The sequence below is a fragment of the Vanellus vanellus genome (assembly GCF_965231255.1).
Source record: "Vanellus vanellus genome assembly, contig: HAP1_SCAFFOLD_53, whole genome shotgun sequence".
Classification (NCBI taxonomy): domain Eukaryota; kingdom Metazoa; phylum Chordata; class Aves; order Charadriiformes; family Charadriidae; genus Vanellus; species Vanellus vanellus.
In genome coordinates this window covers 454,303-480,667 of record NW_028128477.1, presented here as the reverse complement: position 1 = coordinate 480,667, position 26,365 = coordinate 454,303, and the positions used below count along the sequence as shown (strand labels likewise).

The window sequence follows — 26,365 nt, the reverse complement described above, 5'->3', positions numbered from 1 at the left end:
GAACAGTCTTTTGTCAGTGGTGCCCAGTGATAGGACTATAGGGAACAGGCACAAACTTGAATGTAGGAAGTTCCATCTTAACATGAGGAGGAAGTTCTTTCCTTTGAGGGTGGCAGAGCACTGGCACAGGCTGCCCAGAGAGGTGGGGGAATCTCCCACTCTGGAGACATTCCAAACCCGCCTGGTTGCCATCCTGTGCAACCTGCTGTAGGTGACCCTGCTCTGGGAGGGGGCTTGGACTAGATGATCTCCAGAAGTCCCTTCCAACCCTGACCACTCTGTGATTCTGTGAAACTGGAGAGACATGGATATGAAGGGTGGACTGTTCGGTGGATGAGGAACTGGTTGGATAGTCCCATCCAGTAGTGGTCAACGGCCTCACATCCAGATGGAGACTGGTGACAAGGGGTGAACCTCAGGGGTCCATACTGGGACCAGTACTGTTCAATATCTTCATCAGTGACATAGGCAGTGGGATCGAGTGCACCCTCAGCAAGTATGCTGATGACACCACGCTGAATGGTGCGATTGAAACTCCCAGCGGACAGGATGTCATCCAGAGGGACCGGGACAGGCTCAAGAACTGAGCCCGTATGAACAGCATGAGGTTCAACAGGGCCAAGTGAAGGGTCCTGCACGTGGGTCGGGGCAATCCCTGATATCAGTACAACCTGGGGGATGAAAGGATGGAGAGCAGCCCTGCCGAGAAGGACTTGGGTATACTGGGGGGTGAAAAGCTGGACATGAGCTGGCAATGTGCGCTCGCAGATCACAAAGCCAACGGTATCCTGGGCTGCATCAAAAGATGCATTACCAGCAGGTCGAGGGAGGGCATTCTGCCCCTCTGCTCTGCTTTGGTGAGACCCCACCTGGAGTGCTGCTCCAGCTCTGGAGCCCTCAGCACAGGACAGACATGGACCCGTTTGAGTGGGTCCAGAGGAGGCCACAAAGATGCTCCGAGGGCTGGAGCACCTCTGCTGTGAGGAAAGGCTGAGAGAGTTGGGGTTGTTCAGCCTGGAGAAGAGAAGGCTCTGGGGAGACCGGAGCGGGGATTCCTCTTGCCTCAGTTCAGCTGCCCAAAATCAGAGTGAGCTCCTTCTCTGAGCTGCCCTGTGAGCAATGGAGACAGACGCCAGGAGGGAGCTTTTCCGATGCAAACATCGGGTGACATTTGAGGTGCCAGAGGTGGTTCAGGACACCTGCAGGGAACTGCAAGCTCTAATGGAGCAATTTTGAGAGACAGGGCAGCATCCGTGTGCACTGGTGGGGTATCCCTTTGGACAACGGAAAACATAGAAGATCACAGAATCACAGGATCACAGAATCACACAATTGTAGGGGTTGGAAGGAACCGTTGGAGATCGTCTAGTGCAACCCCCCTGCCAAAGTAGGGTCACCTACAGCAGGTTGGACAGGAATGCAGCTGGGCGGCTTTTGAATATCTCCACAGAAGGAGACTCCACAGCCTCTCTGGACAGCCTCTTCCAGTGCTTTGGTGCCCTCAAAGTAAAGACATTTATCCTTGTGTTAAGATGGAATTTCCTGTGTTCCAGATTGTGCCCATTTCCCCTTGTCCTGTCGCTGGGCAGCAAAGAAAAGAGTCTGCCCCCATCCTCTTGACACCCTCCCTTTAGATATTGATAAGCATTGAGGAGATCCCCTCTCAGCCTTCTCTTCTCCAGGCTCAACAGACGCAGCTCTCTCAGCTGTTTCTCATAAAAGAGGTGCTCCAGTCCTACATTTTGCCCTGCTTCCACGCAGGATCCGGAACTCCACCATCTCATGGTCACTGCAGCCAAGGCTACCCCCAGCCTTCACATCCCCAACTAGTCCTCCTTTATTTGTCAGTAATATGTCCAGCAGTGCACCTCTCCTCGTTGGTTTCCCCACCAACTGTGTCAGAAAGTTCTCATCAATGCTCTGCAGAAACCTCTGGGACTCTGTGTGCCTGGCTGTGTTGTTTCCAGCAAATACCAGGGTGGCTGAGGTCCCCCGTGAGAACCAGGGCCAGTGACCATGAGGCTATTTCCAGCTGTCTGTAGAAGGCCTCATCAACTTCCTCTTCCTGATCTGGTGGTCTGTAGTAAACACCCACAACAGTGACTCCCACATTAGCCTGTCCCTTAATTCTTAACGATAAGCTCTCAACACATTCTTCATCCAGCTGCAGGCAGAGCTCAATGAGTTCCAGTTGCTCTGTCCCATAGAGAGCAACTCCACCATCTCACCCTGCTGGCCTGTCTTTCCAAAAAAGTACATAGCCATCTGTGACAGCATTCCAGTCCTGCGAGCTATCCCACCATGTCTCTGTAATTGCAATGAAACCATAGCCCTGTGACTGCACACAGATCTGTACTTCTTCCTGTCCATTAACCACACTGCGTGTGTACAGCCGTTTCAGAGAGGTCATCAAGCATGCAGGTTCCCTGGAGGAGAGCGAGAGGATCCATCAGAGTCGTACACGCCCTGGAGGTGGTTGGCTTTCTGGATATCACCTTGGGAGTCCGCTAAGGAATATTTGTCACTGCTCTGGTTGGCCGTGGTTATTGTCCAGCTGGATGTGACAGTTTCAAGCCTGCCTCACCAAGCTGGCCAGCCTGCTGCCAAAGACTCCCTTGCCTCTTCTAGACAGGTGGATCCCATCCCTCTCTAAAAGGCCATGTTCATATTTTATTGTCATAAAAGCAAAAACCCTCATGATAGCACCAGCCACGTAGCCAGGAGTTGACATGCATTAGGAGTCCGTTTCTGGCTGCTCCCTTCTCTACCTGGTAAAACAGAGGAAAAGACTTCTATGTAGTCTAAATCGACCCTCTTCTACCTTAGAACTATTACCCATTGCCCTGTCGCAGCAGGCACTGCCCAAAGGGCAATGATGCCACGCTTGGTTTGTTCCTGCGAGCTGTCAGCAGGCAGTGCTCGGAGCCAGGCGCTGTTGCCTGCCACGGGGCCTGCACACCCTCATCCCACGAGCAGAGCATGCAGCGGGCCAAAGAGCATGGCATTGGGTGGGTGTATCACATCCACTACCATGCACGAGCCTCTGGGAAGATCAAACGATCCATCGGACTGCTATAAACTACAATGAGAGCCATGGGTGGTGGGACCTTCAAACGCTGGGATGCCCATTTAGCAAAGGCCACTTGGTTAGGTAACATTTGAGCATCTGCTATGGAGCTCTCCCTGCCCAGTGAGAACTTTTCCATACTGTGAAAGGAGATAAAGTCCCCATAGGGCACATGAAGAATATGTTCGGGAAGAAAGTCTGGGTTATTCCTGACACAGGCAAAGGCAATCCTATCCGTGGGTTTTCTTTTGTTTAGGGCCCTTGGTGCACTTGGTGGGTGATGCGGGAAGATGGGGATGACCGATGTGTTCCTCAAGGGGATTTGATTTTGGTGAGAATGGCCAATGAATCAAATGATATGATATTTATTGCTAAATTACCACTATATGTCATCACTGATACGGTTGCTATATGCTCTATCTATGGCATTGCAGTGAAAGTGACCTAAATTAATGAAGAATGAACTTTGATGAAACTGAGCAAAGTGCAGAAGTGATGGAACCAGAAGTGGCTGCAGCAACTGGCACCCGGGAATTGTCTTGAGATCAACATCTTCAACCCACAGATGATGGGCATGGGCCATGCCGCCTACACCAGCTGCGAGCTCCAGATGCAGCACGCAACAATTCAACACCACACACCATGTCTCCTGCCAGGAAAGACAGTTACAACAGATGGAGCCCAAAGTCATGGACTAAATGAACTCAAGGGACATTTCAGTGGGATGGGCCATGGACTAAGGGAATGATATCTGTGTGCATATATACATATATGAAAGACAGGAAAATGGTGGTGATTTATGGAAAAGTGTAAGACCTGGGCATGAGGTAGATGGTATAGAATAAGGGGCGGACGCTGTCCTGGTTTTGCCTGGGATAGAGTTAATATCCTTCCTGGTAGCTGCTGTGTTTTGGATTGACTATGAGAATAACATTGCTAACTCATATTGTTTTAGTTGTTGCTGAGTGATGCTTATATTGTCATGGACTTTTTCAACTTCCTGTTGAAGGTGAGGGGCCACAGACAAGACAAGCTGGCCAAAGGAATATTCCATCCCATAGATGTCATGCTCAGTATATAAATGGGAGTTAGCAGGGGGGCAGGGATCGGTGATCACGTCTCCGGACAGGCTGGGGAGTTAATCATAGGGAAGTGACAGCAATTTGTGTTGCATCACTTTATTTTGTTTATTATTATTATTATTAGTAGCAGTAGTAGTAATAGTATCTTTTCTGTTACCGTTCTTTTAAACAATATTTATCTCAGCCCGTGTCTTTTTTTTCTGTTTCTCCTTTTTCTCCCTATTCTACTTGGGACATCCCATTAAATTTAAGAGCTGTTATCTGACCAGCTACATCTGACTCAGTGTTGTGCAAGGGTCAGACACAGTAGGATCAAGCCTCAAAAAAAGTAGTATAAACCCAGAAAAATATCAATAAGCAGGATTATCACAAGAGAAAAATTCAGGCTCGTGGTCTAAGATAAATTCTGGGCAATGTGCGGAGAAGAGGCGGTAGGTTATTGTCGGTGAAACAGCGTCCATTGGGCCTGTTTCCGCAGGGCAGCCTTGAGCTCCTGGTTCCTCATGCTGTAGATGAGGGGGTTCACTGCTGGAGGCACCACCGAGTACAACACTGCCACCACCAGGTCCAGAGATGGGGAGGAGATGGAGGGGGGCTTCAGATGGGCAAACACTCCAGTGCTGATAAAGAGGGAGACCACGGCCAGGTGAGGGACACACGTGGAAAAGGCTTTGTGGCGTCCCTGCTCAGAGGGGATCCTCAGCACAGCCCTCATGATCTGCACATAGGACACCACAATGAAAACAAAACACGCCAATGCTAAACAGACACCAACCACAAGAAGCCCAACTTCCCTGAGGTAGGAGTGTGAGCAGGCGAGCTTGAGGATGTGGGGGACTTCACAGAAAAACTGGTCCACGGCATTGCCCTGTCAGAGGGGCAGTGAAAATGTATTGGCCGTGTGCAGGAGAGAATTGAGAAACCCACTGCCCCAGGCAGCTGCTGCCATGCGGACACAAGCTCTGCTGCCCAGGAGGGTCCCGTAGTGCAGGGGATGGCAGATGGCAACGTAGCGGTCATAGGCCATGATGGTGAGGAGAAAATACTCAGCTGAAATAAAAATGAGAAAGAAAAAGAGCTGGACAGCACATCCTGCATAGGAGATGGCCCTGGTGTTCCAGAGGGAGTTGGCCATGGCTTTGGGTAGAGTGGTGGAGATGCAGCCCAGGTCAAGAACAGAGAGGTTGAGGAGGAAGAAGTACATGGGGGTGTGGAGGCGGTGGTCGCAGGTGATGGTGGTGATGATGAGGCCGTTTCCCAGGAGGGCAGCCAGGTAGATGCCCAGGAAGAGCCCGAAGGTCAAGAGCTGCAGCTCCCGTGTGTCTGCCAATGCCAGGAGGATGAAGTGGGTGATGGAGCTGCTGTTGGACATTTGCTGCCTCTGGGCAGGGGGACCTGTCCAAGAAGGAAAAGGCAGTCATAAACTGGGAGAGACTTCTCTGAGGAAATCCCAATGCCATTCCTCACAGAAATCCCCCTCCCACAGCTGAATGAGGAATGATGCAGCTCATTCCCAACCCCACAAACTCATTGACACTCTCACTTATCGGGTAAAATACTACTTCGTCACCTACTTTCCATGAGGGCACCTCTGGGGCACGAGTCAGAGGCAGAGTCAGAGGCAGAAGAGAAGCTGACCCGCACCCCCTCCCAAACTCCTTAGATGCAGAGTTCAACAGAGGGGTGGGGAAACAAGGAGAAACACGTCTGTGCTCTGAAAAAAGGAAGCGAGGAGAGGGAGTCAGGCAGGCGTGCAGTGAAGCCTTCTCCTCAGTGACAGTGTCTCCAGACAGAGACGCTGCAGGGCACTTGCTTTTATGTTGTGCATCACTTGTAGGACACAAACACATCTCCTTGACTGGAGGTGCAGCTGCTGAGAAGGCATCTTGGGCTCTGGACCCTTTGGCTGTGGGGCGGGCGGGAGAGAAGAGCAGAGGCTTCCTGCGGAGAAGTTGTCTGAAGTTCAGGGGGTGGCCGGAGGTGCCAGGATCATCCTGCCTGGGCACTTCTTGCAGCAGCTCCCTCTCTGTCCCTGGCTATGTCTGGGCTGCCAGGAGCTGCCCCTGCCTGGAGCTGCTTCTCTGCCCCCGGATCTCCTCCCTGCCAGTGCCCCAGAGCCCATCCCACCCGCTGTGTGTTCAGCTCTGCCCTGCAGACCCCTCCTGGCAGCACAGCGCTGCCCGGGGGCATCTCTGGGTGTGTGGGGGCTCAGGAGCAGCTCAGGGAAGTGCTATCGAGAACGGGGGTCTTTCTGCCTTCTCCACAAAGGAGAAATCCATTCTCACCACCCACTGCCCACCCAGCAGCAAAGAGGAGAAATCCCACAGCACAGACTTGTTCTCTTTCAGGGGAAAGGTGCCTCGATATCCTTCTTCAAAAGGGCCCTCTGCAAATGTCCTGGGGGTGATGTGGATCTGGAGCAGCCCTGACCCACACAGGTCCATCTCAGCAACAGAAGGCATCTGCCTTGCTCACAGTCACTCCTTCCACCCACTGCTTCTCCCCACAGAAGCTCCGTGGGAGCTCCCCGGGCAGGCGCAGAGCTGACCCTGGCAGAGTCCCTGCCCCGGCACACAGCCCTGGGGTTCATGGACCCTGCTGGCAAGGACAGCCCTGGCCACCCCTGCCTGCACACCCCTATGCACACCTCCACCACCATCCCCAGCAGAAGGCAGCCCTCGGGCCCCCTCCCTCTCACCGGGCAGCAGGGAAGCCCTGCTCTGGAGCACATCCTCCTCCTCTACAGCACTGAAAATGAGAGAGTCCTCCTGACAGAGCCCAGCAGCTCTCAGATGGACCAGCTTGAGGAGATCCCTCCAGGAACTGGAGCTGCATAGCCTGGCACCCCGACACTTACCACGCAGAGGGCGGTGAAGATTTCTGCCCCAGTGAGCTCTCAGCACCCCCTACTCCAGACTGCCTTTAAGCTCTCCCTGCCTCGCAGGTCTCCCCTCTCTGCCTGCAGGCAGTGCCCCCAGCCCTGCTCCTGGGCAGAGCTGTCTCTCTGCAGCGCTGCCCACTTGCCAGGAGCTCCCTCCGGCCCAGCAGCCTGGCCCAGCTCAGCAGCAGAGGACCAGCCCATGGTGGCACTCTCTCTGTCCCCTCTGGGCTCCTCCTTGGAGGTGTCCCTGGGGCTCCAGGGCAACCGCCTGTGAAAAAGCCTGATGCAATCTCTCATGTTCCCTCCCTCAGCTGCGCAGAGACACTTACTTCCAGCAGTGTTCTTTCTCTCAGCAGAAGAAGAGCTGGCCATGAGTACCCCCTCTTCTTGTCCCATCAGTAGCACACACGAGGTCTTGGACTCTTGGTACCAGGAGTCCTTATGGCAAGTCACCGCTTGCCTGGTGCCACAGCTGGGGGGCTTCAGCCCAAACGTGCAGCAATGATCTCAGCCAGGGGCACAGACAGGACGAGCTGGAGCCGTTCCTGTGGCAGACAGAGCTGTGACATGGTGGCAGAGCTCAGTCCAGCTGGTCTTCAAGGACAGCCTCCTCCAAGCTCTGCTATAATCCAGATCACAATTCAATCTAACCCTGAAAGGCAATTCAAGGGCACCAGAATGCGTGTTTACTCCTTCAGGAACAGTTTGAGGAGAATCAAAGCCACTGTGTGGCCACTGCTGAGTTTCAGAGAGCGGGTGGAGCTATATGGGAGATTCTCTACATCCTCTTTGCCTCACTCTGCCCCAGCAAGGTCTCCCAGGGCTCTGAGACTCGGGGCAGGAATCTGGAGGAACGCCACCAGCAGTGGATTGTTCCCAAGTCACCTTAACTAAGACAATCCTTACCAGTCTATGGGACAGGAGGGGTGGCAGCTGAGGGAGATGACAGGGTAAGCCAATGTCGCAGTATGTCCAATGACACTCCGTAACCATTGAAAGGCCATGGAGGTTGAGGGAGGGAACTCCCTGATGACTGGCATCATCCAAATATTGCATGCTCTTTTAAAAATTGGCCAACGGATAAGCAGGGGAAGTCAAGGCTGTGCCCCAGAGTGTGTCCACTCAGAACCCATTTGTGGGTGTCTGAAACCCTGGATTTACCCAGGGCTGCTTGTGTCCCACCGTTCTCTGCTTCCTGTGATGAAGGAACAGGATTGCTCAGCGCAGGGAGAGAAGCGCTCGTCTTTTAAGTTGGAAGTCAGCAAAGTTTTCAACATCTTCCCCCACAATATGCTTGTGCCTGAATTAGGATGTCATGGCTTGCATGGGTGCATAAGGAGATGGGTAACTAACCAGACGGCTGTTTTGGCTCAGAGGTGTGTGGTCAATGTGTGGTACTCTCCCTTGAGGCATCTAGCTTGAAAGCTCCTGCAAGGGTCTGTCCTGCCACCTGCCCTGTTTATCATGTTTTTAAGGACCTGGAGAAGACTCAAGTGTTCTTTTTCATAGGATTTGCAGACACTACCCTGGCGGGAAGGGCTGGCATGCCAAAGGACATAGACAGGCCAGAGGGATGGGCCAAAAGTAATATCATGATGTCCGATAAAGAGAATTCTGAAGTCCTGCCCTTGAGGTGCACTAACCCCGTGCAATGACAGAGGGCCGGGGCGGTGTGGCTGGGTGGCAGCTTTGCGGGAAAGGCTCTGCTGGTCCTTCAGTTTCATTAGGCAAAACAGGAGCAGGGGGCAAAGAAGGCCAACAGCATCCTTTGCTTCTCTTTCCATTCCCTGAAATCCCGAGTGCTTCTCTTTTATTCTCCTTATGCCCTCCCAAAAGAACAGCCCACCTGTGCTGGTTTGAGGTGAAACAGAACCCATTTTCTGTTCAGTAATTTGACTTTGCAGCCAAGCCTCCTCGAACTAACTGAACTCTCTGAAATTTAATGCATATTGGCCATAAGCTGTTTGCTTACCAGGCCAGGTTGGCCGGGGCTTGGAGACAGCTCATCCAGTTGAAGGTGTCCCTGCTCATGGCAGGGGGAGGGTGCACTAGATGGCCTTTAATGGTCCCTTCCAACCCAAACCATTCCATGATTCTAACCAGAGCTCGTTTTTACTGGGAGGGGACCAAGTCTGTACTGGAAGGGTTTAATGAAATCCAGTTTGAAATGGCACAGTGCAAATCGTACTGGGAGGGGATGAGAGGATGCAGTTTATACTGGGAGCATGCTCAGCCTGTACTTGGAGGGGTTAAAGAGGACTAGTTTGTAGTGGGAGGGGCCAAGTTTGTACTGGCAGGGGTTAAAGCAACCCAGTTTGTACTGTGACAGAGACCAGACTGTAGTGGGAAGGGGCCAGGGGCTCCAGTGTGGACTGGGAGGGTGGCCCAGTGTACCCTGGGAGGGTCTAAAGGCATAAAGTTTGTACTGGGACAGGGCCCAGTCTGTTTGTACTGAGACGAGGCCCAGACTCTGCTGGGATTGGCTCAGAGGATCCCATTTCTACGTGGAGAGGGCCCAGTCTGTACTGTGAGGAAACTGGGGGATCCAGTCTGTACTGAGATGAGGCCCAGTCTGTACAAGGCAGCGTTAAAGCAATCCATTTTGTACTGGTACACAGAGCAGTCTGCACTGGGAGCTGGGCTGGGATCCACTTTGGACTAGGAAGAGGCTCTTTCTCCGCTGGGAGGAATTAAAGGGATTCTCTTTATACTGGGACAAGGCCCCTTCTGTACTGGGAGGGAATCAGGGGATGCAGTTTGGACTGGGACAGGGCCCAGTCTGTCCTGGCATAAGTTAGAGGATCCAGATTGTATTGGAGGTGGCCAGTTGGTAGTGGGTGGGGACCGGGGAGTCCATTTTGGACTTGGCATTGGCCCAGTCTGTACTTGGAGGGGTTAAATGGAGTAATCTCTATTTGTTGACAGTCAGTTCTGTACTGGGAGGGGAGCACGGGATCCAGTTTGTACCAGGAGGGGACCCAGTCTGTACTGGGAGGGGGCCACAGCATCTAGTTCGTACTGCCATGGGGACCAGTCTGTAGTGGGAGGGGTTAAGGGATTTGGAGTGTACTGGGAAGGGCGCAGTGTATACCGGGAGGGTTTAAAGAGGTAAAGTTTCTCATGGAATGGGGCCCAGTGGTTACAGGGAGGGGGCCATGGGATCCAGTTTGTACTGGCACCTGACCCAGTTTCTGTGTGGAGGGGATGAGGTGGTGGAGTTTGTACTGGGACAGGAACTAGTTTTTACTAAGAGGGGATCGAGTGATCCAGTTTGTACTAGGAGAGGGCCCCATCTGTACTGGCAGAGGTTGAGGGGATCCACTTCATACTGGGTCAGGGCCCAGTCTCTACTGGGAGGGGTTGAGGAGATCCACTTTCTAGTGGGACAGGGGCCCAGCCTGTCATGGGAGGGGTTAAAGGGATGCAGTTTATACTGGGAGAAGGCTCAGTCTGTACTGGGAGGGGATTGGGGATCCAGTTTGTACAGGGACGAGGCCCAGTCTTCTTGGGCTTGGTTCAAAGGGCCCCATTTTGGACTTGAAAGGGCCCAGTCTGTGCTGGGAGGTTGCCAGGAGATGCAGTTTGTACTTGGATGGTGCCCAGTCTGCATTCAGAGGGGATCAGGGGATCCCACTGACACTGGGATTCGGCGCAGTCTATACTGGGACACGTTAAAATGATCCACTTTGTACTGGACAGGACCCAGTCTGTACTGGGAGGTGTTAAATAAAGGCCAAGAAGGCAGATATCATGGTGGGAGTCTGTTATAGACCACCCAACCAGGATGAAGAGACAGATGAAATATTCTAGAAGCAGCTGGGACAAGTGTCACGATAGTCAGCCCTTGTCCTCGTGGGGGACTTCAACTTACTGGATGTCTGCTGGAAATGCAATACAGTGGAGAGGAAACAGCCCAGGAGGTTCCTGGAGTGTGTTGAGGATAACTTCCTGACACAGCTGGGGAGGGAGCAGAGGAGGGAAGCACCCCGCTGGACCTGTTGTTTGCCAACAGAGAAGGGCTTGTGGGGGATGTGAGGATTGGAGGCCGTCTTGGGCATAGTGATCATGAAATGACAGAATTTTCAATTCTTGGTGAAGTCAGGAGGGGGGTCAGCAGAACTGCCACCTGGGACTTCCGGAGGGCGGGCTTTAGCCTGTTTAGGGGTCTGGTTAACAGAGTCCCTTGGGAGGAAGTCCTGAAGGGCAAAGGAGTCCAGGAAGGCTGGACATCCATCAAGAAGGAACTTTTAAAGGCACAGGAACAGGCTGTCACCATGTGCCAAAAGACGAGCCATCAGGGAAGAAGACCTGGCTGAACAGAGAGCTTTGGCTGAAACTGAGGGGAAAAAAGGGGTTTATGACAGTTGGAAGAAGTGGCAGGCAACTCGGTTGGACTGCAAGGATGTCATGAGGTTATGCAGGGAGAAAAGTAGAAGGGCTAAAACCCAACTAGAAATTAATCTGGCCATGCCATAAAAGACAATGAAAAATGTTTCATAAATACATCATCAACAAAAGGAGGGTTAAGAAGAATCTCCATCCTTTATTGGATGTGGAGGGAAAGATGGTGACCAGGGATGAGGAAGAGGCTGACGTACTTAATGCCTTCTTTGCCTCAGTCTTTAAGAGTAAGACCAGTTGCTCTCTGGGTACCCAGCCCCCTGAGCTGGAAGACAGGGTTGGGGAGCAGAATGAAGCCCCGCAATCCAAGGGGAAATGGTGAGGAACCTGCTACATCACTTAGAAATACACAAGTCTATGGCGCCGCTTGAGATCCACCCAAGGGTACTGAGGGAACTGGCGGGAGTGCTCAGCAAGCCACTTCCCATCATCTATCAGCATTCCTGGCTAACTGGGGTGGTCCCAGTTGACTGGAAGATAACAAATGCGGGACCCATCTACAAGAAGGACCAGAAGGAGGACCTGGGGAATTACAGGCCTATCAGTCCGACCTCGGTGCTGGGGAAGGTTACGGAGGAGATCATCCTGAGTTCCATCATGCAGCACATACAGGACAACCAGGCGATCAGACCCAGCCAGCATGAGTTTATGAAAGGCAAGTCCTGCCTGAGAAACCTGACCTCCTTCTATGACAAGGTGACCAGCTTAGTGGATGAGGAAAAGGCTGTGGATGTTGTTTACCTGCGCTTCATTAAAGCCTTTGACACTTTTTCCCACAGCGTTCTCCTGGAGAAACTGGCTGCTCATGGCTTGGACAGGTGTACACTCTGCTGGGTAAAACACTGGCTGGACGGCCGGGACCAAAGAGTGGTGCTGAATGGAGTTCAATGCGTTTGGCGGCCGGTCACAAGTGACGTTCCCCGGGGCTCAGTACTGGGACCGGTTGTCTTCAATATCTTTATCAACGATCTAGACAAGGGGGTGGAGTGCCCCCTCAGTAAGTTCGCAGATGACACCAATTAAGGTGGGAGTGTTGATCTGCCTGAGTGTCGGAAGGCTCTACAGAGGGATCTGGACAAGCTGGATCCATGGGCCCCAAATAGTGTGGGGTTCAACAAGGCCAAGAGCCGGGTCCTGCCCTTGGGTCACAACAACCTCACGCAGCGCTACATGCTTGGGGCAGAGTGGCTGGAAAGATGCCCAGCAGAAAAGGACCTGGGGGTGTTGGTGGCTGAATATGAGCTGGCAGTGTGCCCAGGAGGCCATGAAGGCCCACAGCATCCAGGCTTGTACCAGTAATAGTGTGGTGAGCAGGACTAGGAAAGTGATCGTCCCCCTGTACTCTGCATTGGTGAGGCCCCACCTCGAGTACTGTGTTCAGTTTTGGGCCCCTCAGTATAAGGAAGACATTGAGGTGTTGGAGCGTGTCCACAGAAGGGCAACGAAGCTGGTGAGGGGTCTGGAGGACAAGTCTTGTGAGGAGCGGCTGAGGGAACTGGGGTTGTTCAGACTGGAGAAGAGGAGGCTGAGGGGAGACTTTCTCGCTCTCTACAGTTCCCTGAAAGGACGTTGTAGCGAGGTGGGGGTTGGTCTCTTCTCCCAAGTAATGAGAGAGAGGACTTGAGAGAAATGGCCTCAAGTTTCTCCAGGGGAGATTTACATTGCGTATTAGGAAAAATTTCTTCAGCTAAAGGGCTTTCGAGCACTGGAACAGGCGGCCCAGGGAAGTGGTTGAGTCACCATCCCTGGAGGTATTTAATGGATGTGTAGATGTGGCACACAGGGACATGGTTTAGTGGTGGACTCGGCAGTGTTAGGTTTACAGTTGGACTCTATGATCTTAAAGGTCTTTTGCAATTCTCAATGATTCTATGATTCTTTTGGGACTCTGGATTTTGTTCTGTCCTTGCCCCTTTTTGGGAGGGCAGGAGTTGTCACAGAATTTTCCTACACTCAGGCTCGCTCACCCTCACACCCCACGGCGACCTGGAAGAGCCCTGAGCCACCAGTGGGCAGGACTTGCCTTCCCAGGGCCTGGGGGTCAGGGTTTGGCCTTTCTGCTGCATCAACCAAGCCAAGGGGTTCCTCAGCGTTACAGCCACCTGCACAGTGCCTTTGCCTACCTGCAGCCACAGCCTCCAGTTATCTCCTCTAACGAGTCCCTGGGGAGACTTTGGCAGTAAGGACCCTCAGTGGGGCCAATCAAGGCTTCAAGGTACTTTGCTTCTGACTTGGACTTCTGGAGCACTTTGTTCAATCTTCTCTCAGTGCCTGAGGCTCATGGACTCAGCACCAAATACACCGTGGGGCTCATTAAAAGACAGAAAGCTCTAACAAGGTGTTCATTGTTCTTGTACTTTTCTTCAAATCTTCAAGACTTGTACAGCCAATTAGAGAGGTTTCAGAGTGTAGTTAAGGAGGAGATTTCAAAGCGCACCTAAGAAAAATGTCTTTTTTTATTTTAAAGGATATACTATATTACTCCCGATTATCACTTACGATTAGGATAGAAGCATTCTCTGATTGTTCTGGATACAGGGTGTCCCTTCAGGGGGTCTGGACAGGGAGGAGAAGCAGTCCCTGGAGGTCTGACACTGTAGGACAGCTTTGCTCCTCACCTCCCCACCCTCCCCATTTCTGACATTGGCCACCTGGGACTGACACCCCTGGTCCTTGCATCAGACTTCTCCACTGAAGTCTGCAGCTGGATGTCACAGCTCCATTGCCCCATCTCCCACCTGCGCTCCTCAGAGCCCTGGCTGCACCCAGGCGCAGGAGAACTTTTCCTGTTTGTAAGACAAGAAAAGTAAAGCATAATCAGATTTCCTAAACAATAACACACAGTCCGCAATCACACGCTCAGGACAAGCTACCTCTAATGAGGCTGCCTTTCTACAAGGGAGTTCTTATGAGAAAGAGTTTAGGAAGGTAGATAGACAAGACAGATATAAACACAATTAAGGAGTTGGCTGAGGAGACAATTAGATTGTTGAAAGACAGGCAAGCTTTGAACTCCTTGAAAGTCAAAGCAGCAGCACAGGTGAGAGGTATCTGAGTGAAGAAAGAGTAAGGGGACGACAAAACTGGCGAAGAATGGAAAGGGCCTTTGCCCAGAGAGTCTGCATCTGCAAAGATGACTTTAGAAATGAACATTGTCTCAGGAGAAGGGTAAGCATCTGAAAGATTAGAGAAAGTACACACAGTGTGTAACAGGGAGAAGAGTGGTAATGAGGTTACAGGGGAAGATCAATATTTCTTTGGAATATCCCTTTTGAAAGGTCATGGGATTGGCAGAGGTCTCTGGTGAGAGAGGACAAGCAAGTGTAGCACCTGTCTTTGAAAGAGTCCAAATGTGCAACCCAGGGAGCCAGTGGCTGTACAAGCTCACTTTGGTGAGGAGTGTTGTGCCATCAGTCAGAGTCCTCCGTGGTGACATTTCTGGGCACCAGCAGCAGAAGAATGTGTCCAAGAACCATCAGCATGGATTTCATAGAATAGAATCACAGAATCATAGAATTGTTGAGGTTGGAAGGGACCTTTAAGATCATCAAATCTAACCATTAACCTACCCTGGCAGAACCACTTCCAAACCATGTCCCCAAGTACCACATCTACCCTTTTTTTAAACACCTCCAGGCATGGCAAATCCATCACCTCCCTGGGCAGCCTATTCCAATGCTTGATAACCCTTTCAGTGAAAAAAAAAAATAAAATCCTTATATCCAATCTAAACCTTGGCTGGCATAACTTGAACCCATTTTCTCTTGTCCTATCACTTGTCACTAGGGAGAAGAGGTCAGCTCCCACCTCTCTACAAGCTCCTTTCAGGAAACTGTAGAGAGCAACAAGGTATCCCCTCAGCCTCCTCTTCTCCAGGCTAAACAACCCCAGGTCCCTCAGCCACTCCTCATAAGATTTGTCCTCCAGACCCCTCACCAGCTTCGTTGCCTTTCTCTGGACACGCTCCAACACCTCAATGTCCTTCTTGTAGTGAGGGGCCCAAAACTGAACACAGTACTCGAGGTGGGTCCTCACCAGCGCTGAGTACAGAGGAATGATCACTGTCCCAGTCCTGCTCACCAAACTATTTCTGATACAAATCAGGATGTCATTGGCCTTCTTGGCCACCTGGGCACACTGCTGGCTCATATTCAGGCAGCTGTCAACCAACACCCCCAGGTCCTTCTCCCCCGGGCAGCTTTCCAGCCCCTCTGCCCCAAGCCTGTAGTGTCCATGGGGTTGTTGTGACCCAAGGGCAGGACCTGGCACTTGGCCTTCTTGAACCTGAAACCTTGTTGAACCTAAAGCCTTGTTGAACCTGTTCTTATGGAAATAAGCACAAATGAAGAGTTTCCTAAAACCAGAATTCAACAGACTACTGACAGTCAAATTTTAACTGCCTGAAGCTCAAAGCAGCAGTGGGATTGTTGAGAGGTGTCTGAATGATGAAAGAGGAAGGGGAAGGGGAATGTAGAGAGCAGTCGCAAGTGCTTCTGTTCACGTGCATTGCTGGAAAGGTGCCTTCAGACATGGTCACTTCCTTTAGGATAGGTGGAAATACGTGAAAGGTGAGGGAGATTAAATTCAGAGGCTGAGAGAGAGAGTCCTGACAATGCAAAGAGAGGGAAAGGTCAGTAGCTCTCGTCTTGCTGTCAATGGACATCCTGAAAACTCCTCATCTACATCTCATGGGAGAACACCAAATGTTTATTAAAAGTATTCTCTTGTTTTAGCTGATGAGGTCATGCTCATACACATGTCAAAATGTCTCAGGCTTCCAGGCAGCGCTCCGCTGTCTGACCATCAGTACCCAGTGGTACCTCCAGAGGACCCTGTGTCTCTGAAGCACCTGCCTGGGCCTGGCCGCTGTCCCAGAGGAGCTGCTGGAGACCAGAGCCCCTGGGAAGCTGCAGCTGGAGCCTGAGCAGAGGGTCCCAGGCACCTACACTGGCACCGCGCTCCCGTGTCTCTGCCAATGCATCCCACCCCAATTTTATGATCACTTGCCTTTGCAAACAAAGGCAGCACACAAAATCGCTGAGAAATCACTTATTAAAACAAGACAAAACCAAGCAAAGAGAATAACAACACCAAAAATGTTTGAAGTTTAGAGTTGCAAGAGGAGATCAACCAAAGCACAAATACAGGCTGGGTGCAGAATGGATAGAGAGAAGCCCTGAGGAGAAGGACTTGGAGGTGTTGGTGAATGAGAAGCTCAACATGAGCCAGAAATGTGTGCCTGCATCCCAGAAAGCCAAGCACATCCTGAGCTTCATTAAAAGCAGCATGGCCAGCAAGTCGAGGGAGGTGATTCTTCCCCTCTACTCTGCTCTTGTGAGACTCCACCTGGAGTACTGCATCCAGCTCTGGAGCCTCCAACAGAAAAAGGACATGGAACTGTTGGAGTGAGTCCAGAGGAGGCTCACAAAGATGATTAGAGGGCTGGAGCACCTCTCCTCTGAAGACAGGCTGAGAGAGTTGGGGTTGTTCAGCCTGCATATGAAAAGGCTTCAAGGAGATGTTATAGACCCTTCCAGTACCTAAAGGGGGCCTACAGGAGAGCTGGGGAGGCACTGTTTTCAGGGAGTGTAGCAATAGGATGAGGGGTAATGGTTTTAAACTGAAAGAGGGGAGATTGAGATTAGATATTAAGAACAAATTCATTACTCCAAGGGTGGTGAGACACTGGAACATGTTGCCCAGGGAAGTAGTGGATGCCCCGTCCTTGGAGGTGTTCAAGGCCGGGCTGGATGGGGCTTTGAGCAAGCTGGTCTAGTGGGAGGTGTCCCTGCCTATGGCAGTAGGGTTGGAAGTAGATGGTTTTTAAATTCCCCTCCAACCTAAACCATTCTATGATTCCATGAAATATAGAGATGACATAAGCTCTCTGAGAGATCTCCTCCAGTGCTTGACTATCTTGATGGGGAGAAAGATTTTCTTCATGTTTTTCAGCTGATGCCCGTTGGCCTTCCTCCTCCCATCATGCACAACAAGGAAGAGCCTGGCAGCCTTTTAATGCAAGAAGATACGGGGCAAGTCATGAAAGAGGATGAAGAGATTTGTCAAAGTGTTGGTGATGTTCCCCATTTGCAGGAGGGGAAACTGCATCAAGGAGGTTTGATTGTCCCCCTCCCCTTTCTTGGCCAGAAAGCCAAGGAGGGATAACATAGCAGACAGAGGAATTGGTAATGAGCCTGTCCAAGGCAGGTGAGATGAACCTCACTGGGATGGTGGGGGTTGTTCCTGGAGTCAGTCACACAAATGTCAGGGCTGTGAGGTCTCCCCACCTCATTTGGCCTCGTACACTCCTTGTACACACAGGGGTGTTTGGAGACACGAGTCCTTCCCTTCCACAGGCAGAGGCAAAGCACTGCAGCAGTCGTAGTGTCTCCCTGGCCTCCTGTTGCCAGTCCCAGAGGCTGGCCGGCACCTAAGCCCTGTGCTGTGTCCCCCTGCTCTTCACTCATCTGAGATGCCCCAAATCGTGAAGAATGAACAGGGGGACCTCAGTTCAAGGAAGCACATTCCAGTGCTGCATTATGGGGGTTTCCCAGGGGACCTTACTCTCCAGGTGGAGTGACCTCAAGACACCGTCTGTCCCACAGTCCTTCATGGCATCCCTAAGAACAGGTGATGGCGTTTGTGCTCACTTGGGTTCATCTTACCACCCGCACGCAATGTGTATACTTCTGTCTCCTCTGTACAACGCAAACATGGTCTTCACACCTCGTCTTTCAATGTTCCTCTGTGGAGGGAAGAACAACCTCTCTGAGCTGGGCAAGAGGGCAGTGCTGGAAACGGTGCTTGTTAGTGGCTGCCCTGTGACGATTGCCCCGGGGCAGCTTCCCTGGGGTGTCCCATGAACAAAGGCAGAGACATCACCCTGCTCTGCTGCTCCTGTGTGTCTCTCCCAGGAGCCCGGGCTGTGTGAGGACACTGCTGTGTGCCCCTACCCTGCACGCTCACACACTTTAGCTGTACATTGGTGTTTCTTCCTCCCCAGCGTTTCCGAGCCCAGCCGTCCCAGCCCCTTCCCAGCTCTCCCCACTCCTCTACCTTCTCCCCAGCCGAGCAGAGCAGCCCGGTCTGGTTGGGCCCTGCAGCAAGGAGGAAACGGAGGTAAGTAGCAGTGTCTCTTCTGCTGTCATGTCCTGGAGATCCCATCCCAGGAAGCGTGCAGCCCCCGTTACCAGCGGCGCTCCCCAGGAAAGCACAGAGTCCTGGCCCCGGCGCTCCTCTGGCAGCTTCAGCTGTCCCAGCCGCAGGGCAACCTGGCCCAAGCTGGCACTCACAGCCAAGTGTTTCTCTTTCCATGTCTCCCCTGCACACACACCGTTCCCTGCTCTTCTCCCAGGACATCCCACCTGCCCACAGAGCCTTTCCCAAGGTCAGCACGTCTGTGCTGGCTCAGCCAGTCATTGCTGCGCCCTGTCCCCATGGTCCCCACAGCCCCCGAGCTGGTGATGCTGCTCTGCAGAGCAAGTGAGCTGTGGTGCCCAGGACCAATGGGGTGATTCTGCTGGGCTGTGCTGGTCAGGCTGGGAGGCAGACCCAGCTGATGGTGGTCACTGCCACTGAGCACCTCCACACAGGCTCTTATGTGGCCATGGAAGGTGCTCAGAGGTACCCTGCCTTACTCCAGTGCTGTGAGATGTGTTTGGGTGCTGCGCTGGATCCAGTCTGTGAAAGTTCACTGAGGGTAAAATGAATCACTTGCCAGACTCCTTTCCCTGTGCCATCTGTCTCCCTCGCGGCTGCAGAGCTCTCATTTGCAGGCTTATATACAGACTTGGTGTATTGTCTGTGGGTGACACCACAATGGACAGGCTCGTGCTCAGTCGGCACCATTCACTGCTGACTCCCTGGCACACGCTGTCCCTGCAGATCCCTTGTGCTCTTCTGGCAGCTCCCAAGTCCCTCCAGAAAAACGCTGCTCTGCCATCAGCCCTATGAACTGCTGCAGAGCCCCAGGCAGGTTCGTTGGAGACCATTCACTGTCTGCATGGGCCCTGGCCACCAACAAGCAACACCTGAACCAGTCCCTAGAAGGCCATCCTGGGACCACAGTCTCATGGCACTGAGCCCACAGAGAACAAACAAACAAGGCTCTTTAGAGTCTATTCCTTGGGCATGTTCCTGAGAGCAACTTTGGAAGAAGACCGAAGATTTCAAGCACTGTGCTGAGGACATCCCCTGTCATGATGGAGATGCCGTTATAGAGCTGTGTCACAGAAGTGCTCATGGCCTGTCCCTGCCTGCAGTCACAGGACTACCACACAGCAGGACTGTGACCCCTGAGGCCTTACACCTACACAAGGGCTCCAAAGGAGAGCGTGGCAGTGGCAAGAGAGCAGGTCTGGCAAGACCGAGGCTGGTGCGCCCTGGCAGTGCTGCTGTGCTGGGACTCGTTCCCCTCCACCTCTGCACGCAGGCACTGCCCTGTGTCTTTACAGAGGTCTCAGAGGAAGGATCTAAGACAAACAAGTCACTGCAGGATCCTTTCGTTTGTTTGAATACACAGAGAGCACTGCACCTGATTTACACAGTCTGTGGGTCAAATTTTACAGGTACACAATGAATTACAAGTGGGAAGAATAATAAAATTTTGCTGAGCACAACATTATAACAAGAAAAACAAAGAAGCACACATACACACAGCAAAAACCTGAGAAGACATTCTGGGCCTGCTATGAGTTACACTCTGAATGCTGTGCAGAAGAAAACAGGCACTCTGTTGCTTCTGAAAAACATCCAACCATCATTTTTCTCAGAGCACCCTTGAGCTCCTGGTTCCTCATGCTGTAGATGAGGGGTTCACTGCTGGAGGCACCACTGAGTACAGCACTGACACCACCAGGTCAAGGGATAGGGAGGTGAGATAGACAGGGGCTTCAGGTGGGTAAACGCTGATGTGCTGACAAACAGAGGCCATGAGGAGGTGAGGGAGGAACATGGGAAAGGCTTTGTGCTGCCCCTGCTCCGAGGGGATCCTCATCACAGCCCTGAATATCTGCACATAGGACAGCACAATGAAAACAAAACCGCCAAATCCAAGAACGATACTAATCACAAGTACTGCATCTTCTCTGTGGTAGGTGTCTGAGCACGGGAGCTTGAGGATGTAGGCATTTCACAGAAGAACTGGTCCAGAGAAAGCTCTGCTGCAACACAGAAAATGAAAAAAAAAAACAACCAAACACCTGAAGAGCACATCCTGAGTAAGAGATGGCCCTTGTGTCCCACAGAGAATTGGCCATGGCTTTGGGTACGGTGGTGGAGATGCAGCCCAGGTCAAGAACAGAGAGGCTGATGAGGAAGAAGTACATGGGGGTGTGGAGGCGGTGGTCGCAGGCGATGGCGGTGATGATGAGGCCGTTTCCCAGGAGGGCAGCCAGGTAGATGCCCAGGAAGAGCCAGAAGGTCAAGAGCTGCAGCTCCCGAGTGTCTGCACATGCCAGGAGGAGGAACTGGGTATTGTAGCTGCTACTGAACAGCTACTCTGTGCATGGCACACTGCTGAAAGAGAAGACATTGACAAGTTAAGGGAGACATCTTTGAGCCCATCCTGTGCTCTTTCCCAACAAATCCCCCGATAATGACTTCTTTTTTCTTTGGCATAATTTCCTCCATTTCTGGGAGGACATGTGTTGAAGGACATGTGTCTGAACAACATGTGTTGGGCACAAGTACTAAAGGACAGCAGTAAAATGATGAGGCTTCTGGGTCAATACTTCCTTCAGTGAAAACCCTGACACAGTGTCTCAACGTTCCTTTCCACAAAACCCTTCCAGAGGGGATGATGGCCACAGGGCCATGGTCTCATTGCAATTACAGAGACATGGTGGGATAGCTCGCAGGACTGGAATGCTGTCACGGACGGCTACGTACTGTTTCGGAAAGACAGGCCAGCAGGGTGAGATGGTGGAGTTGCTTTCTACAAGACAGAGCAACTGGAATGTCTTGAGCTCTGCCTGCAGCTGGATGAAGAACGTGTTGAGAGCTTATCATTAAGAATTAAGGGACAGGCGATGTGGGAGACACTGCTGTGGGTGTTTACTACAGACCACCAGATCAGGAAGAGGAAGTTGATGAGGCCTTCTACAGACAGCTGGAAATAGCCTCATGGTCACAGGCCCTGGTTCTCACGGGGGACCTCAGCCACCCCGATATTTGCTGGAAACAACACAGCCAGGCACACACAGTCCCGGAGGTTTCTGCAGAGCATTGATGAGAACTTTCTGACACAGTTGGTGGGGAAACCAACGAGGAGAGGTGCGCTGCAGGACGTATTACTGACAAATAAAGGAGGACTAGTTGGGGATGTGAAGGCTGGGGGTAGCCTTGGCTGCAGTGACCATGAGATGGTGGAGTTCCCGAAACCTATGTGGAAGAAGCAGGGCAAAAAGTAGAATTACAAGCCCGGACTTCAGGAGAGCTGACTTTGGCCTCTTCAAAGACATACTTGGAGGAATCCCATGAGCAAAGGCTTTGGCAGGAAGGGGGGTGCAGGAGAGCTGATTAATAGAAAAGCTCCACTTCCTCCAAGCTCAACATCAGTGCATGCCTATGAGTAATAAATCAGGCAGAGGAGGCAGGAAAGCTGCATGGACAAGCAAGGACCTTCTGAAAAAACTCAGGTGCGAGAGGGAAGTTTACAGAATGTTGAAAAAGTGAGTGGCGACTTGGGAGGAGTATATAAACATTGCGAGAGTAAGTAGGGATGTAACGAGGAAGGCTGAAGCACACGTGGAAATAAACCTGGCCAGGGATGTCAAGGACAATAAGAAGGGCTTCTCCAAGTACATCAGTAGTAAAAGGCAGACCGGGGAAAATGTGGGCCTGCTACTGAATGAGGTGGGTGCCCTGGTGACGGAAGATGCAAAGAAGGTGCAGTTACTGAATGCCTTCTTTGCTTCAGGCTTTACTGCTAAGGCCGGCCCTCAGCAATCCCAGGCCCAGGAGCGAAGAGAAAGAGTCTGGAAAAAGGAGGACATTCCCTTGGTTGAGGAGGATCGAGTTAGAGATCATTTAGGCAAACTTGACACCCACCGCCCTGATGGGATGAACCCAGGGGTGTTGAGGGACCAGGCAGATGTTATTGCAAAGGTGCTTTCCATCATCTTTGAATGGTCACAAGGGACAGGAGAGGTGCCTGAGGACTGGTGGAGAGCCAAAGTCATGCCTATCTTGAAAAAGGGCAGGAAGGAGGACCCAGGAAACAGCAGGCCGGTCAGCGAGACCTGGAAAGGCTGGAGAGCTGGGTGGAGAGGAACATAATGAAATTCAACAAGGGCAAATGTAGAGTCCTGCACCCTGGGAGGAAAAATGCCATGCACCAGTAAAGGTTGGGGGTTCACCTGCTGCAAAGCAGCTTTGCTAAGAGGGACCTGGGAGTCCTGGTGGACAATAAGTTGACCATAAGCCAGCAATGTGCCCTGGTGGCGAAGAAGGCCTATGGTCTCCTGGGGTGCATTACAAAAGAGTGTCGGCAGCAGGTGGAGGGAGGCCATCCTTCCCCTCTGCTATTCCCTGGTGAAGCCACATCTGGAGTACTGTGTCCAGTTCAAGAAACACAGGGAACTACTGGAAAGAGTCCAGTAGAGCGCTACAAAGATGTTCAGGGGACTGGAGCACCTCTCTTATGAGAATCAGCTGAGAGAGGTGGGTACATATAGCCTGGAGAAGAGAAGGCTGAGAGGGGATCTCCTCAATGCTTATCACTTTCTAAAGGACGGGTGTCAAGAGGATGGGGCCAGACTGTGCTGCCCAGTGACAGGACAAGGGGAAACGGGCACAAACTGGAACAGAGGAAATTCCATCTGAACACAAGGAAAAACATTTTTACTTTGAGGGCACCAAAGATCTGGAAGAGGCTGTCCAGAGAGGCTGTGGAGTCTCCTTCTGTGGAGATATTCAAAAGCCGCCTGTCTGCATTGCTGTCCAGCCTGCTGCAGGGGACCCTGCTTTCGCAAGGGGGTTGCACTAGACAATCTCCAAGGGTTCCTTCCAACCCCTACCATTCTGTGATTCTGTGATCCTGTGATTCTGTGATCTTCTATGTTTTCTGTTGGCCAAAGGGATTCCCCACCAGTGCCCACCGATGCTGCCCTGTCTCTCACAATTGCTCCATTAGAGCTTGCAGTTCTCTGTACATGTCCTGAACCACCTCTGGCACCACAAATGTCACCCGGTGTTTGCATCGGAAAAGCTCCCTCCTGGCCTCTGTCTCCATTACTCACAGGGCAGCTCAGAGAAGGAGCTCACACTGATTTAGGGCAGCTGAGCTGAGGCAAGAGGAATCCCCCCTCTGGTGGGTCTGTGGGGTGCACTGGAGAAGCAGAATGTCCCTCCAGCCTCAGGAACACTGCTGAGAGCTGAGATGCCTCATTGACTTGGTTCAATCCCTGCCCTGCACCGGTGGGAATGATCCCCGGCCCGTCACTGCCTCTGTGCCCTGCCTGGCAATGGGGCAGGAATGGGGGTTTCCAGAGGGGAACATGGACACCTCCTGTGGGTCTGCACAACCTGGCAGAGCACTTTCCACCACAGGGATCGATCCGTCCAGGCTTCAGAGAGGGACAGTCGGTGATGACTTCATTGTGCTTCAAACTCCGCTCCCCAGGAGAGACCCCGCTGCCTTGGAGGAGCTGTCAGCCGTGGAGGCACAGGGACGCCTCGAGGGATTGGGGCAGTGCGAGGAGGAGGGAGAGAAAGTCCCAGCAGGTCCTCTGCTGCTGAGCTGGGCCGGGCTGCTGGGCCGGAGGGAGCTCCTGGCAAGCGGGCAGCGCTGCAGAGAGACAGCTCTGCCCAGGAGCAGCTCCTCTGCACAGCGCAGCAGGGCTGAGGGCACTGCCTGCAGGCAGTGAGGGCAGAGCAGGGAGGCAGAGAGAGGTTGAAGGCAGTCTGGAGAGGGAGGATGCTGAGGACGATAGGGGGGAGAACTCTTCCCAAAGCAGAGCAGCTGCAGTAGTCAGAGAGATCTCCAAAAGTTGGCACCTCCCACAGCCCGTGGGATCTTTCAGGAGGATGCTCACACTTCTCTGCTGTGGAAGAAGAGGACATTCTCTAGATTGGGGCTTCCCTGCTTCACCATCAGAGGCACGAGCATGACGGCTGCCTTCTCCCAGGAATGGTCAAAGGGCTGTGAAGGTGGGTATGCAGGCAGGGGTGGTCAGGGCTGTCCTTGCCAGCAGGGTCCCTGCACCCCGGGGGCGTTGTGCCGGGGGACTCTGCCCCCTGCCAGGGTCAGCTCTCCGCCTGCCCAGAGAGCTCCCACGTAGCTTCTGTGGGGAGAAGCTGTGGGTGGAAGGAGTGACCCCTGGCTGGGCAATGTCCTTCTGCTTTGAAGAGGGTGCTGTGTGGGTCAGGGCTCTTTACACCTCCAGATGACCTCTGGTCATTCCTGGAGGGACTTTTCAAGATGGAGTTCCCTTAATATGAAGTTAAATTTCTTTTGCTGTTTCTTCTCTTGGTTGGCTGGGTGGGCAGTAGCACATGTCCAAGAGGAATTTCAAATGAAAGATCAAAGGAGGGTTCGTGTAGAGATAAGGAGCTTTCCTGAGGCTGTGTCTTCGGTTTCCAGCTCCGGGGGCTACAGACAGCACCAGCATCCCCTTTCCAGTCTCACCAGGGTCTGTGGGACCTGCCCTTTAGCCCCTGCACACACGCAGAGACTGCAGGGCAGAGCTGGGCACACGGGGGCTGCCATGGGGTCTGCGAGCACTGGCAGGGAAGAGACGTGGGGGCAGGGAAAAGGCTGCTGGCAGGGAGAGCTCCAGACAGTGGAGATGGGCAGGGAAGGAGGGAGCTGCTCCTGGAAGCCCTGCTGCAGGGGAGATAGGGGCACCTCCAGCCACCCCTGCAGTGCAGATGCCTTCCCTGAGCCCCCCATCACAGCCCTCAGCCCTCACGGCCATGGGCTCTGGGGTGGGAGTCAGCTCTGTGCCCGGCAGAGCAGCAGGAGAGGCGAAGGGCATCCCTCCTGCCACGTGCCCCATTGCTGCTGCCCAGCGGTGGGGCTGAGGGCACCTGCCCTGCATGATCAGTGTCTGGGTGGTGGCGTGCCCAGCAGGGTGAGGGTAACGCTGTCCTGAGTGCCCGGCTGCCTCTCCCCGTGCCTCTCCCAGCCAGACCCTCATGGGATTTCTTCTGGTTTCTCCACATGTCTCCTTTAAAGTTATCTTTTTATTGCTGTCAGCCTCCCTGGGGATGGGAATTTCAGCTGCAGAGTCCCACACTGATCTTCATCCACTCATGACTGTGTGTCCATGGGAACCAGTGTCCCAGCTTTCCTCTGACCTGTGGGGCTGTGGGCAATGCAGGCCGTGGGGGTGGGGAAGGAGTCCATTTTCTCTCACTGAGATGCCAAAAACTGGGTATGTCCTTTGGGTGTCCATGGAAGCTGTGAGCTGCCCTCCAGGATGCCAACCTGTCCCATAGCACCTTTGTGTTATCGGAAATCCCCACAGAGAAACACAGAGACTCTGTGACTGAGGAAATGCTGTTGGGTGGGTGAAATGAGCTGTGGGTGTCCTTGGCTAGAGGTGGGCTGCTGAGACCTTGAGAAAGGGTGAGACATTTCATGGTCTGAGATGGATCCTTCTGCTCTCAGCACTGTCTGATGGCATAACAGAAGAGGGTAATCCCCCTCCATCTCATGACGGTGCAAGATGGAGGGACAAACCATCTCCCCTGACTCTGCTCTCTGCCCCAGGCAATCCTCATGTCTCACAGCATTCACTCTGTTCTCCTGGAGTGCAGCAGAAATGCTGAGGGTTTCTGACATCCCAGAACACTGCCCAGGGGAGGTGGGGGAGCTTTAAAATACCCAAAGCCTCTCCAACTGCCTTCTGCCATCCTGGTTCCTTAGCAGTGCATGTGCAGATGCTGACAAGCCCTTCTGCATTGTAGGTGGTTCCATCAGAACAGGCAGAA

At 52.7% G+C, this 26,365-nt stretch overlaps 1 pseudogene across 1 annotated transcript; it reads right to left on the bottom strand.

The window, feature by feature from the left end:
* Nucleotides 1–4,585: 4,585 nt before the first annotated feature.
* On the bottom strand, nt 4,586–25,678 carry LOC309684339 (olfactory receptor 14A16-like; annotated as a pseudogene). The gene is made up of 3 exons: nt 25,667–25,678; nt 20,647–20,925; nt 4,586–5,521 (listed from the first exon to the last, which is right to left on the bottom strand). The product of its transcript is annotated as an olfactory receptor 14A16-like (transcript).
* Between the last annotated feature and the right edge of the window lie 687 nt (nt 25,679–26,365).